The sequence below is a fragment of the Nicotiana attenuata genome, chromosome 9 (genome assembly GCF_001879085.1).
Source record: "Nicotiana attenuata strain UT chromosome 9, NIATTr2, whole genome shotgun sequence".
Classification (NCBI taxonomy): domain Eukaryota; kingdom Viridiplantae; phylum Streptophyta; class Magnoliopsida; order Solanales; family Solanaceae; genus Nicotiana; species Nicotiana attenuata.
The window spans coordinates 8,624,210-8,638,915 of NC_031997.1; positions in this window are offsets into that span (position 1 = coordinate 8,624,210).

A 14,706-nucleotide genomic window follows, 5' to 3' on the forward strand; every position below is an offset into this window, starting at 1 on the left:
TTAATATCAACAATTGGCATAAAAGCATTTTAGTTCTCCAAATAAATGCACAAAACGTGGTAGTGTCCGTTTGGGTTTTGGGAAAACCCAATGGACTTTGGACAAGGCTATCTTAAAGAGTCATTGTGCGGACAACATAACTGACTCGGCTAGGTTTGGCCATGATGCATGTACAATTAAACAGAGTAAGGTTTCTATGGGGTATTAGACTGGTACCTTTGAGCGGACAACTCAAGAGGGAAAGGCGCGGAACCGTTGACTACACCGTTGATCGATTGGTTTTACCGCAAATATGCCTTTGCCGGATTTAGGGGGTGATATTATTGGAAGGGCGCAACCACTCATTATAAGCGTCGCTATGGTATTTGTTTGGCACGAGTGGAATATGATGTTGAAAACATGCTTATGCAATAACTAAAACAAGTTGCCACGTATTTGCACATTCATAATAATAATTACAATAATTTAAAACAGTAATACGGGATTGCAGTAAAGGAAAGCAGTAAAAGAAATAAAGAAAAGAAACAAAAAGACAAGTTAGTTTCATGGTAGAAGAGGGAATTAAATGCTTAAAACAAGTAAAGGCATATAAGAAATGTAAAGTCACAGTAATAGCTTGAAATGGTAAAAGCCTAAAAGATATCCCCAGCAGAGTCGCCATGCTGTCGATGCCCCCTTTTTCTCGCGAAATCGGGTTTATGATATTTGGGAGGACAACTCGTTCCCTTTTGGGAATTGGGTTTAAGAGAAGTGAAGAGTCGCCACCTAATGATTAAAGTGCATTAGGACACTAAGAAGGGTTTTGTTTGGATAACCAGAGATTGGGTAAGGGCTTGAAATTATTTCAAGGGGAAGGTGTAAGGCACCCCTCAGAATCCACTAGTGTGGTTCCCGGCCAAGCTATTGTTGTGACTTAAGGTACAAATAACATATAGACAAATAAGGCTTCAAATAAGAGGGGATTTTTACATAAAGGTTGCAAATAGATGNAAAACGAAAAAACGTTTAGGTTTAGGAAAGTTTAAGTTAAAGTAAAAATAAAATAGTAAGTAAAACAACGTAAAAGGTAAAGAGGGGGGGGGGGGGGGTCCTAGGTTTATAAATAATATGGATCACCCCACACAACACCCGGTAATCACTTATAGACGTGGTGTTATCGCATGGTCATCATATCCATATCTACCCTTCCCCACCCCGTTAAGGTACTAAAGCGCGGAATAGTCTCGTTTACTTATTTCATTCTATTACCCGCCCCAAATCTATCAATCCCGGAGGTATTTGGGATTACTAATCCTACAGGGAGGGGACATTGGCTTATTTGTGGTTTCAAAAGGTTAAAATACTAAGGCAACAATCAAAACACATATAGCAAGTTTGGGGGAGAGCATATAAGCAAATAATAAGGCTCAGACAAACCTCTTAAACCAGAGAAAACACATAGTTTAACATGTCTTACACGTACTGTTTAAGGTCTAAATAAAACTTAAAAAGAATTGGTGGCAGACTGATTTATTACATAGTTTAGATAAGAAGCACGAATCAGGCCCGCCTGCTGGTTGTAGTTAATAAAATCTGGTTCGGTTTACAAGTTTATCCTGAGGCTTGCCTAAGTGATAGACGAAACCTATAGGTATGATATCTATTGATTTCAGAAACAAAAGAAGAAAAACTGATTGCAAATTGATTTAGGTAAAAAGAAAGTTGCCAGTAAAAAAACGAGCACAGGTTCTGCCATTGGTAATGCCAGTTTTAAACTTATAAACGAATGAGGCGATTTAGATTTGAATTAGAACCCCTATAGACATGCTTTCTATGTGTTTGCCAACTCAAAACATTGTTATAGACATAGAAGAATGCAGAAATTCTACAACATGATATCTAAGCGTTGCATATCTGATTACATTTTTGGTTATTAGGGCCTATAGATAAGTTTGCCTAGTGAAAAGCGGGTATGCAAGAATCAGAAAGGACCTATAGGCATATTTTCTACATGCACGTGCAGGAGCTATAGCCATAGCATCTACATGAAAGTGCAGGATCCCTATAGACATGGTAGCTAAATGAGATGCAGGAGTTCTTATAGACATGGTAGCTAAATAAGACATGGTGGCTAAATGAGATGTGGAAATCTTATAGGCATGGTAACTATGTGAAAATGCAGAAGTCTTATAGGAATGGTAACTATATGAAAATGCAGAAGTCTTATAGGCATGGTAACTATATGAAAATGCAGAAGTCTTATAGGCACGGTAACTATATGAAAAATGCAGAAATTAGAGATTCCTATAGGCAAGTTATCTACCTATGTACATGCATGGTTACCCCTCCCTTTTCACTAATCATCCCCAAAATTTTATTACAAAGTTATTACAGTCCAAAGAAAATAAAGAAAATACATCAGAAATTGAAAATTACAACCAAGGAGAGCCTGATTCAGACTTCCTGTCTGAAGTATGAAGTAAACCAACTCCAAAGATCAGATTTCAAAGCCTTTCTCTCATTTCGGGGGTGTCAGAGTTCCCTAAGAGCCTCACATGAACTCCCGGCAGTGCTTACACCTCAAATACATTACCAGACTAGGGCATAGTGCAGTGTGGAAGAGCCAACCCTCAAGTGTCCAAGTTTAGAGGGAACTCAGGGTCCCAAGGCAAGGCTCACAAGAGGGGGGCAGAACCTAAGAACTAAGAGAGAGTGCAAGTGCAGGATTCTGAAAGGGGAAAGAGGAAAGGGAAATAATTCACATTGATACACATAGGGGTATAGGTAATGGGGAGATAGTAAAGAAAAAGCAACGGCAGGCTGGTGGGGCATACTCAGCAATGAGGAATGCTGGCCTACCCCATAAGCCTGTTAGAATACATTGTTTAGAAGTTAGGATCCTTTAAGGGATCAAGTTCAAACCATAGACAATAACTTGCATATTGCCATGTTTTAAACTTCAACTCACAGCACATAAGGGGATAGGGAGCAAGGGTTCATAGCAAAAACAAACAGAAAAGATTAACATGCTAGTTCAAATAGTTAACTTTGCAGAAGTAGTAAAGTAGGCAAGGATACAAAAGGCTGTAAATAAATACATTGTGATGATGCTGAAACTTAAATTAGAACATACCAGTTTCAAAGGAAACAAACGAAGAGAAAGTGCAGTAGTCTTGTGAAAGCCACATAATAGACAAGAATAGAGTGCTAGTAAGAGTTCAGAAGAGATTGTAAAGTAGTAGGGGAGGATTGTTAATCGTGTGTGCTTTGTGTTAAAGAGTCATGTATTTATAGTGTGAAAGTCATGAGGAAATAAGGTAAGAAAATAATTGAAGACTGATTGTAAATCAATTACATAAGACCCCCTTTAATTAAGGGATTTAGTTTCAAACAGGTAAAACCATTTAAGGAAAGGAATTAAATAAACACTTTGTGTAAAGCATGCAATTGAGGGCAAATACATAAAGGTTATTTAAGGATAGGGTTTTGACAATACACGGTTTGTGCAAATAAGGCAAGGGAATCAATTAACAACCAGTAAATCACAAGGTCTGAAATTTGGTATGAATGAACCAAGTCATAAAAGATGAAGAAAGGTTTTACCTAAGTCGAGTCACCTAGGAAATCAGTAAAAGATGGAAAGAAATCAATCAAGCTATATTCAGAAAGAAGTTTACACTAGTTGCAAATTTGAAAACCATTTAGAGGAAAATTCATCATCTATAAGGAGCATGTGAGCGTGAAAGAGGACTGTCGTGTAAATTAGTAGAAAAAATCCAGTGTAGAAGAGTTTAGCAAAAAAGCTCAACATTGTGTGAAAACAAATGTCCAAACTCAGTTCAGAGACAGAAAGTCAGTCTGAAAGAATTAGGGGGTTCGAAATAAAACTCCAGTTCAAGCAAACCATAAAGCAAAGATGAGAGGGCAAGCAATTGAATCGAAATCATGTTTAGAAGTTTCAGAAAAGAACAGGCTTCTTTAACAACAGAACTTATGAGAAAATATGATAGCAAAGTAACAATGCAATTACAGTAGAAGGATTCAAAGAACATACTGGCAAATACTGATAAGAACAGTAGAGAAATCATGCTTAGAAGAAACCTCAATAGTGCTCAGTAGAAGGCAAACAAAGAAACTTAAAAACTTAGTAGAAAAATATAGTAGAAGAACACTAGAACACCGGAAAAGTATAGCAGAAAAGCATATAGGAAAACACAGTAAGATAAACATATAAGAACATGGTAAAAATACAGTAGAGAAGTCTACGAGACCATAGTATAGGAAAATACATTAAGAGAAGCATACAAGAGATGATACGAGAACACAGCAGAGGCAAACACACGATAACAAAGAAGAAAAATCATAAAACACTTCCCAAAAAACCCTAAATCGGAAAAGAAGGGTGTTGAAAGTAATTTTCAAAAATAAAAGTTAGGGAAATCATTTGAAAACTCAAGCAGAGCATAGATACACAACAGATCTAAAAAAAATTGGAGAAAACCTCGAAGGGTTAGGGTTTCAGAAGAACCCTAGAGTGAGAAAGGCTTTGAAAAGGTCATCGATCCGAGTCGGAGAAGTCATAACCAGGCTCAGAAGACCAGGATACGCCGGAGCAAGGCCGGTGATGACTCTGGAACCTTGAATCGGCGAAGGTCTGAGCGTAAACCTTCAAGTTCTGGCCTCGATTCTTCAGGTACCCGGTGTGTAAGAGCAAGGGGAGGTGAGTATAAGACTCCCATGGCCTGAGAAGCCATGGATTCCGGTGGGTTTCACAGTGGAAGGCGATGAGAGGCGGCTAGGGTTAGGGAAGGTTCGAGAGTGTTTGAGAGAGAGGAGGGTTTCAGGGGCGGCGGATAATTGAAAATGAAATAGGATTGGGGGGTTTGGTAAATTAAAAAAGGAAAGATGGAGTGTGAGCCGTTGATCTGTTAGATCAACGGCTGGGATTAAAAAAAAGGTCTGGGCGGGTTTTTTAATTGGGTCAGGGGCGGGTAGTTTAGGAATTGGGTCGGGTAATTTTCGGGTTGAGATTGAGTTAATTGGGGGGTTGATTTGGGCTATAGTTGAAATGAAATAGGGCTAGTATTTAAATAGCCACTTTTTCCCTTTTTATTTTATAAAAAATAGTAAAATGCTTTCTGAAAACAAATTAAAGGTACGAAATTAATTAATAATATATAAATATTATATTAAAAAAACTGGAATCAAATTTGTAACTATAAACGCAATTAATTCTTAAAATAGGCTAATACTGCAATTATATGCAAAAAAAACTAAATAAATTTGTAAAAATGTGTAAAAATTACCTTAGCTATATTTTGGGATAAATATGAGAATAAAATAAATTAATCACCAAAATAATAATTTGAAGAATAATTATTGGTTTTTGTATTGATAAAATAGGGCAATAAAATTGGTTCAAAAATCTTTACAAATTAAAGAAAAAAAATAGGGAAATTCTTGGACCTACTTATATATGCATACATATGCTATTTTGAAAGTATTTTGCATATAAAAAATATACAGGAAAAAATTGGGTATCACCAGCTGCCCCTCTTTACCCGGGAAGGATGAAAGAGTTATCGGGTAAAGATATGATGGCCAATTTGACCGAACAAAATGGTTTGAAGAATCTGACCGTGCTCTGGTTCCTGAGCTGCCTACATATCCCTGGTCTAACAGGAATCAGGCCACATGTAGTTCAGGATCCGTCGGCGGAATATGCCGATGGAGACCTTTCAAGAACGGATGCAATATTCAGGTTTGGGATGGATGGTAAAGTTTAGTAGGGCTGCGGGAACTAGAGCGGAATGCTCCTGCCGAGATGGCCGTTGCTCGCCGGTGTACCTGCAAATAAACAACACAAGCGATATTGTGCATAAATTTAAACGTGATGCAAGTTCCCGTTGGACTATGAATGCTGTCTTTGGACGGTTGAGATGACGTCCTGGGCCATGAAGCGTATAATAAAGGATTCGCAGGCTATGAAATGATGCTCTCGGGCTATGAGAATGATGCCTCCGAACTATGACGCCTTTGAATAATGATATGCAAGAGATTTTAAAAGAGGTCCTCGGGCCATGGCATGACGTTCTCGGGCTATGGAAATGGTGCCTCCGAACAATGACGCCTTTGGACAGTGTGGTGATCTTTCAGCCCATGAGATGCAGTAGGTGGCGATCTTTCAGCCGATGCAAGATGTAAGGGCGGCGATCTTTCAGCCATGTAGAAGGTAAATAAGGTGGCGATCTTTCAGCCATGCAAAAATGCAAAGGTGGCGATCTTTCAGCCATGCAAAATGCAAAGGTGGCGATCTTTCAGCCATGCAGAATGCAAAGTGGCGATCTTTCAGCCATGCAAAAATGTAAATGTGGCGATCTTTTAGCCATACAGAATGTAAATAAGGTGGCGATCTTTCAGCCATGTAGATGCAGATGGAGGTAGAGCTTAACCTCGGAAGGCAGAATGGTAGCCTTATGCAATGCAGGAATGCAGATGGAGGTAGAGCTTAACCTCGGAAGGCAGAATCGTAGCCTTATGCAATGCAGGAATGCAGATGGAGGTAGATCTTAACCTCAGAAGGCAGAATGGTAGCGTTATGCAATGCAGGAATGCAGATGGAGGTAGAGCTTAACCTCGGAAGGCAGAATGATAGCCTTATGCAAGAGATACAAGGAGAATAGTAGTAAAATTTCTTAGCTGAGAGCTGATAGCCGATTGTGATATTGTGGCTGCTGGGGGACATTGTGTGCGGATAGCAACTGTGAATAGGTGTTACAGTTCTGAGAGTTGTATCCTTGAACAGTATGAGCGTATACTATATGATTTTGCGACTTGGGTGCCTGCATCCAAAGAAAAATCGTGAGTTTTGTAAAGGGAAAAGATTAGTTCGTATCCCCGATGACTTTGCTGGCCTGCTTGGCGCTGATCTGATGACACGGTATGTATCATAGGGGTAGCGTTGCTGAACAAAGCGATTTTGATAATAAACATGCATGGGTTTGTTAAAAATATGACATAGGTATATATTTAAGAAATAGTTTTTAGATGAACCGACGACTGTGACGTGGTTCAGGACATTGCGACCTCTCTTGCTTCGGAATTTTGAGGGTCCTCCTCAAAATTCTGCCCCAGTTTAATGGGTTGCTGCTTCTGACGGTTGCTTGCAATGGTCGGCTGAAGTTACTTCGAAATTTTGAGGGTCATCCTCAAAATTCTGCCCCAGTTTCCAATTGGGGGGGGGGGAGGGGAGGAATGAAAATTTATTGAATTGTGACCGAACCCATAAGGCTGCCTACGTATCCCCTCTTAAACGGGAATCAGGTCAGACGTAGTTCAAATTACACCATATAGGAAAGCATAAGATTACTTATAGTAATGCTTGACTGCATCTGAATTGATTGGTTTCGGCCAAACTTCTCCGTCCATTTCTGCAAGTATAAGGGCTCCTCCTGTCAGAACCCGGTGAACCATGTATTGACCTTGCCAGTTGGGAGAGAATTTCCCTTTGGCTTCATCTTGATGCGGGAATATTTTCTTTAATACCAGCTATCCTGGTGGGAACTGTCTCAGCGTGACTCTCTTGTTGAAGGCTCTGGACATTCTGTTTTGATAAAGCTGACCATGGCAAACTGCATTCATTCTCTTTCAATCTATAAGGGCCAGCTGCTCGTAACGACTCTTAACCCATTCTGCATCGTCGAGCTCAACTTCCTGTATGATTCTCAAAGAAGGAATTTCTACTTCGGCGGGAATGACGGCCTCTGTACCGTAAACCAGCATATAGGGAGTTGCCCCGATTGATGTGCGAACTGTGGTGCGGTACCCCAATAAAGCAAATGGTAGCTTCTCGTGCCACTGCTTATGCTTTCTATCATTTTCCTTAATATCTTCTTGATATTCTTGTTGGCGGCTTCTATGGCTCCGTTCATCTGAGGTCTGTAGGCTGTAGAATTCCTGTGTTTGATCTTGAAGGTTTCACACATGGCCTTCATCAGGTCACTGTTGAGGTTGGAGCCATTATCAGTAATGATTGACTCTGGAATCCTGAATCGACAAACGATGCGGTCGCGGACAAAGTCTGCCACGACTTTCTTGGTTACTGCTTCGTAAGATGCTGCTTCCACCCATTTGGTGAAATAATCGATCGCCACTAGGATAAACCTGTGCCCGTTGGAAGCGGCAGGTTCGATAGGTCCAATAACATCCATTTCCCAAGCGGCAAACGACCATGGTGAGCTTGTTGCATTAAGCTCATTGGGAGGTACCTTTATCATGTCTGCATGTACCTGACAGCGGTGGCACTTCCTGACATACTGGATGCAATCCGTCTCCATAGTCATCCAGAAGTAACCCGCTCTACCAGTCCTCGTCATGCCCTGTGCTGCAATAGCTTTCCCAAACTTGACCTTCCCCTTTCTTCTGGCCTCGGCTGTGTAGTCCCATGGTATAGCCTTTGTATGGAACGGTGTTATGGCCGACATTGCCACTGGAATTGGCGTGGCTATCTTTACCCTGAACGGAGCAAGCCCCTTAGGCGGTAAAACAGCAACTTCGAATGGTGTAGGTGCCTTTGCTGGAGACACGAATTCGACCTCAACTGGCGCTGGCGTCTTTGCAGATGATGATGCAACAAACTCAAGTGGCATGGACATATTTACCTCGGCGTCCCCAGAAGGCTGAATCTGGACCACAATCAGATTGAGGGTGACTACTGGCTTCTTTGGATCTTCGCCTTCTGTGATTAAACCAATTGATCCCTTGGGGTCCCAATCATCCTCTATCTCGATCATGTGAACACCTCCGCCCTTGTGGTCTGGCAGAGGGTTATTGCGGACATTTGGAGCAGGCTCCTTTGCTACAATGATCTTGTTATCAATCAAAGTCTGGATCTTATCCTTCAAAGAGCGGCATTCATCAATGTTATGTCCTTTAATGCCGGAATGGTATGCACAGGATTTATTTGGATTGACCCACTGAGAAGGGTTTTCAGGTGTTATAGCAGGGATAGGGATGACATAACCAGCAGTTTTGAGCCTTTCGTACAGCTGGTCAATTAGTTCAGCAATGGCGGTATACTGTTTGGGCCTGCGGTCAAAATTTGGTCGAGGTCTAGGGAAGTTTTGACATGGGGGAGGTTATTGATAGTGGGATGGTTGGGTGTTGTAGGCTTGGTAAACATGTGCTGGTTAGGAGTATTTAGATGAAGTGGGCTGATATGCGGGAGGTGGAGCTGACTGATAAGTGGGTGGTGGAGTATGGTAAGAGGGTGAGGGTGCTTGGTAATTTGGAGTAGGCTGATAGGTGATTGGAGGTATTGGGTAGGTTTGGTATTTGATAGGGGATTTGGTTCTCTGTGCAACCATTATAGCACTTACGTCCCTTTTCTTAGACGTACCACCAGACTGTAAAGCCTTATTGGTAGCTTGCAAGGCTTCAAAGTTTGTAACCATACCATTCTTGATGCCTTCTTTGATCCTTTCTCCTAGCTTGATGATGTCAGAAAACTTATGATTCTCGATTAGCATCAGCCTCTCATAATACTGTGGGTCTTGGGCCCGAACGAAGAATTTGTTCATTTGCTCTTCTTCCAAAGCAGGCCTAACCTTAGCGGTTTCTGATCTCCATCGAGTAGCATACTCACGGAAGGTCTCCGTGGGTTTCTTCTTCAAGTTTTGGATATAGAACACATCTGGTGCATTCTCTGTGTTGAACCAGAATCTGTCCATAAAATCGGACGCCATGCTTACCCAGTTTGACCACTTCTTCGGATCCAAGCTAATGTACCAAGATAAAACGTCTCCCTTCAAGCTTCTCATGAAAAGCTTCATGCAGATCTTCTCGTCTCTTCCTACTCCGACCAGCATGTCTCAGTATGTTCTCAAGTGGACCCTTGGATCTCCCGTACCATAAAACATCTCGAACTTGGGAGGTTTGTACCCCTCGGGCAGTTCGACATCGGGTTGTATGCAAACATCTTCATAGTTTAGCCCCTCAATTCCCTTACTACCTTCAACGTCTTGAATTCTGCTAGTCAACTTCTTAAGCTCTTCGGCCAGGTTTCTGATGAGCAAGTCCTTACCCTCGGACTCGGGTGTGCTTGAGATGGGCTGGGTGGAGTGTGGCACAGTCTCCACGTAGATAGGGGTATTATGTTGGGTGTGGCAGTGGTCATTTGTGGAGTTCTGGAGTTCTGGGATGAGCAGTGGGGTGTTATTTGAGGTATGGCAGGTATTGCAATGGTGGTGAGGAATGGGATGGTTTTGTTGCTTTGAGATACTTTGTGGAGGTATAGGATTCTGGGTTTTTGGGAAAGTAACCTTTGGGGTAGTGAGGGAAAATGACAGATTTGCCAGATTCCGGACTTGATCAAGTTCCTCGTGAAACTTTAACAACTTTTGTTCTANTGTATCTTCTCAGTCGGTTGAAAAACTTCCTCAGATCCTCCATGTGATCCGTGGCTTTCTTGGACTTGATGATGACATCATCCACATATACTTCGATCTCCTTGTGTATCATATCATGAAAAATGATAGTCATGGCCCTCATGTAGGTGGCCCCTGCGTTCTTTAACTCGAACGGCATCATCTTGTAGCAGTACACTCCCCACGGCGTAATGAAAGCCGTTTTCTCAGCATCTTCTTCATCCATCCAGATCTGATGGTACTCAGCAAAACAATCTACAAATGATTGCAACTCGTGCTTGGCGCAATTGTCAAATCAGGATGTGTATGTTTGGCAAGGGGAAGTCGTCTTTTGGACTGGCCCGGTTGAGGTCCCGGTAGTCGACACAGACTCTATCCTTCCCATCCTTCTTCGGTACTGGCACAATGTTAGCTAACCATGTTGGATACTCTACCACCCCGAGAACTTTGGCTTTGACATGCTTGATGACTTCTTCCTTGATTTTCAAACTCATGTCTGGCTTGAACTTTTTGAGCTTCTGTTTTATTGGCGGACAGGCTGGATCAGTTGGCAATTTGTGAGCCACAATAGATGTACTCAGACCAGTCATGTCTTCGTACGACCAGGCGAATATGTCCTCATACTCTCTTAGAAACTCTGTGCATTCTTCCTTTTCTGATGGTGACAAATGAACGCTGATTCGTGTTTCTTTGATGTTTTCTGCATCTCCCATGTTGACAATCTCAGTCTCGTCCAGCTTGGACTTAGGTCTGTTCTCAAAATTCTCAACCTCTTTAACAATCTCTTCCGGTATATCATCTTCCTCTAAATCTATGTCCGTTTGTTGCGTTGTCTTGTTGCATGTCACAGTCATTGGTTCATCAAGATGAGTAATAGTAATGCTGTATAAGTAAAGTAATGAGAGAAAATAATAAGAGTAAGATTTATAAGAAAACCGAAATGCTTTGATAAATTCCATAACTGTTTTTGAACATTGGAGCTCTTTCTTGCAAAAATATAAGAAAAAAGTAAAAGGAAAGTAAACTAGTAAAATAAAATAGTGCATGATGCTTGTTCAGCCTTGCTACCCCGAGGATCGCCGAACTCTGGTAGTTCTGATAGTCCAGTTATTGAGGCATGCTCCTCTGCTTACAGTTCGTGTGGAAGGGCCTTCCTCCCCCTCCTCCTCAAAAATGACACAACAATCCATATTATCGTCTTCCAGGGACAAATTCCTCACTGCTGCCAGTGCTTCCTCTTCTTCTGACCCATAGATAACCTCGGTCGGCTGGAAAGTCTGCTCCAAGCGGGGTATTGGCTGCTCCAAGCGGGGTATTGGCTGCTCCAAAGGATAGTAAGGACCGCGCCATGGTGGCGACCAGTCGTTGAATTCTTTCCAGGTATACTCATACCCCAATCCGAAGGTGGTGCCATGTTTCTTGAGCTTGATGGGCTTAGTGATTCTTTGGAGGTTTTTCCGAGTCCTTTGCCCGGTTCATATCCACTCGAGTTCAAAATGCATTCAATTTTGTTGCCCTATCATTTATCCTTATCAACGGGATTGACTCGCTCGATGTGGTGGTAAGTTTCCCCGCCTATCCTTCTTCTGCCTCCTATTGCTGGGATAGTCTGGCGACTGTATATGGGATTGCTACCATCGCCGTGAATGATCACCTCTTGGTGGTTCCACTCAAACTTCACTACCTGATGTAGTATTGACGCTACAGCTCCAACGACATGAATCCACGATCGTTCCAACAATAAATTGTAAGATGCCGGCACGTCTATGACTTGAAAATCAACATCAAACCAAGTAGGCCCCATTTGTAAACACAAGCTAATTTCCCCAATAGTAGACTTTTGAGAACCGTCGAAAGCTTTGACATTGATGGTCCCGTCCTTGATCTCATGCAGCCCTTTTCCCAATGTCCTGAGTGTTACCAGTGGACAAATGTTGAGACTGGACCCCCCATCGACCAGGATCCTAGTGATAAAATATTCTTCGCACTGCACGGTGATGTACAATGCCTTGTTGTGACTCAACCCTTCTGGCGGCAGCTCATCTTCATGAAAAGTGATCTTGTGACTTTCCAGTACTTGGCCTACCATGTTTGCCATCTCTCCGCTGGTGATGTTACTTGGTACATATGACTCACTCAGCACTCTTAGCAAGGCATTCTTATGTGCATCGGAACTTTATAACAGAGCAAGGATAGAAATCTGTGCCGGTGTTTTGTTCAGTTGATTAATGACTGACTATTCTTTGGCTTGTATCTTTCTCCAGAGATCGTCGGCACCAGTTTTAGTGATGGTTGGCCGACTAGAGGCCTGCTTGCTTGACTCAGCCAAATGCTCCGGGGTATAAACCCTACCGGTTCTTGTCATACCCTGTGCCGCAATGGTTTCCCCAAACTTGACCTTCCCCTTTCTTCTAGACTCGGCGGTGTAGTCCCATGGTATAGCCTTCGTATGGAAGAGTGTTATGGCTGACATTGCCACTGGAATTGGCGTGGCTATCTTTATCCCGAATAGAGCAGGCTTCTCAGGTGGTAAAACTGCAACTTCAAATGATGTAGGTGCCTTTGCTGGAGACACGAATTCGACCTCAACTGGTGCTAGAGTCTTTGCAGATGATGATGCATCGAACTCGAGTGGCATGGACATATTTACCTCGGTATCCCCAGAAGGCTGAATCTGGACCACAATCGGATTGAGGGTGACTACTGGCTTCTTTGGACCGTCACCTTCTGTGATTAAACCAATTGATCCCTTGGGGTCCCAGTCATCCTCTATCTCGATCATTTGATCACCTCCACCTTTGTGGTCCGGCAGAGGGTTATTGCGGACATTTGGAGCTGGCTCCTTTGCTACAATGATCTTGTTGTCAATCAAAGTCTGGATCTTATTCTTCAGAGAGCGGCATTCATCAATGGTATGTCTCTTTCATGCCGGAATGGTATGCACAGGATTTATTTGGATTGATCCACTGAGAAGGGTTTTCTGGGGTTATGGTAGGGATAAGGGTGACATAACCAGCAGCTTTGAGTCTTTCGTACAGCTGGGCAATTGGTTTAGCAATGGCGGTATACTGTCTGGGAGGTCTGCAGTCTAAATTTGGTCGAGGTCTAGGGAAGCTTTGACATGGGGGAGGTGATTGATAGTGGGATGGTTGGGTGTTGTAGGCTTAGTAAACATGTGCTGGTTGGGAGTATTGGGTAAAGTGGGCTGATATGCGCGAGGTGGAGCTGATTGATAAGTGGGCGGTGGAGTTTGGTAAATGGGTGAGGGTGCTTGGTAATATGGGGTAGGTTGATATGTGGGTGGAGGCATTGGATAGGTTTGGTATTTGATAGAGGATTTGGTCCTCTGTGCAACCATTACAGCACCTACGTCCCTTTTCTTGGACGTACCACCAAACTGTAAAGCCTTATTTGTAGCCTGCAAGGATTCAAAGTTTGTAACCATACCACTCTTGATGCCTTCCTCGATCCTTTCTCCTAGCTTGATGATATCAGAAAATTTATGATTCTCAATCAGCATCAGCCTCTCATAATACTGTGGGTCTTGGGCCCGAACGAAGAATTTGTTCATTTGCTCTTCTTCCAAAGCAGGCCTAACCTTAGCAGCTTTTGACCTCCATCGAGTAGCATGCTCACAGAAGGTCTCTGTGGGTTTCTTCTTCAAGTTTAGGATATAAAACACATCTGGCGCGTTCTCTAACCTGAATCTGTCCATGAAATTAGACGCCATGCTTACCCAGCTTGACCACTTCTTCGGATCCTGGCTAATGTACCAAGATAAGGCGTCTCCCTTCAAACTCCTCATGAAAAGCTTCATGCGGATTCTCTCGTCTCTTCCTACTCCGACCAGCTTGTCACAGTATGTTCTCAAGTGGACCCTTGGATCTCCCGTACCATCAAACATCTCGAACTTGGGAGGTTTGTACCCCTCGGGCAGTTCGACATCGGGCTGTATGCAAAAATCTTCATAGTTCAGCCCCTCAATTCCCTTACTACCTTCAACGCCTTGAATTCTGCTAGTCAAATTCTTAAGCTCTTCGGCCAGATTTCTGATGAGCAAGTCCTTACCCTCGGACTCGGGTGTGCTTGAGATNGTCTCCATGTAGATGGGGGTATTATGCTGGGTGTGGCAGTGGTCATTTGTGGAGTTCTGGAGTTCTGGGATGAGCAGTGAGGTATCATTTGAGGAATGGCAAGTATTGCAGTGGTGGTGAGGAGCGGGATGGTTTTGTTGCTTTGGGATGTTTTGCGGAGGTACAGGATTCTGAGTTTTTGGGAAAGTAACCTCTGGAGTGGTGAGGGA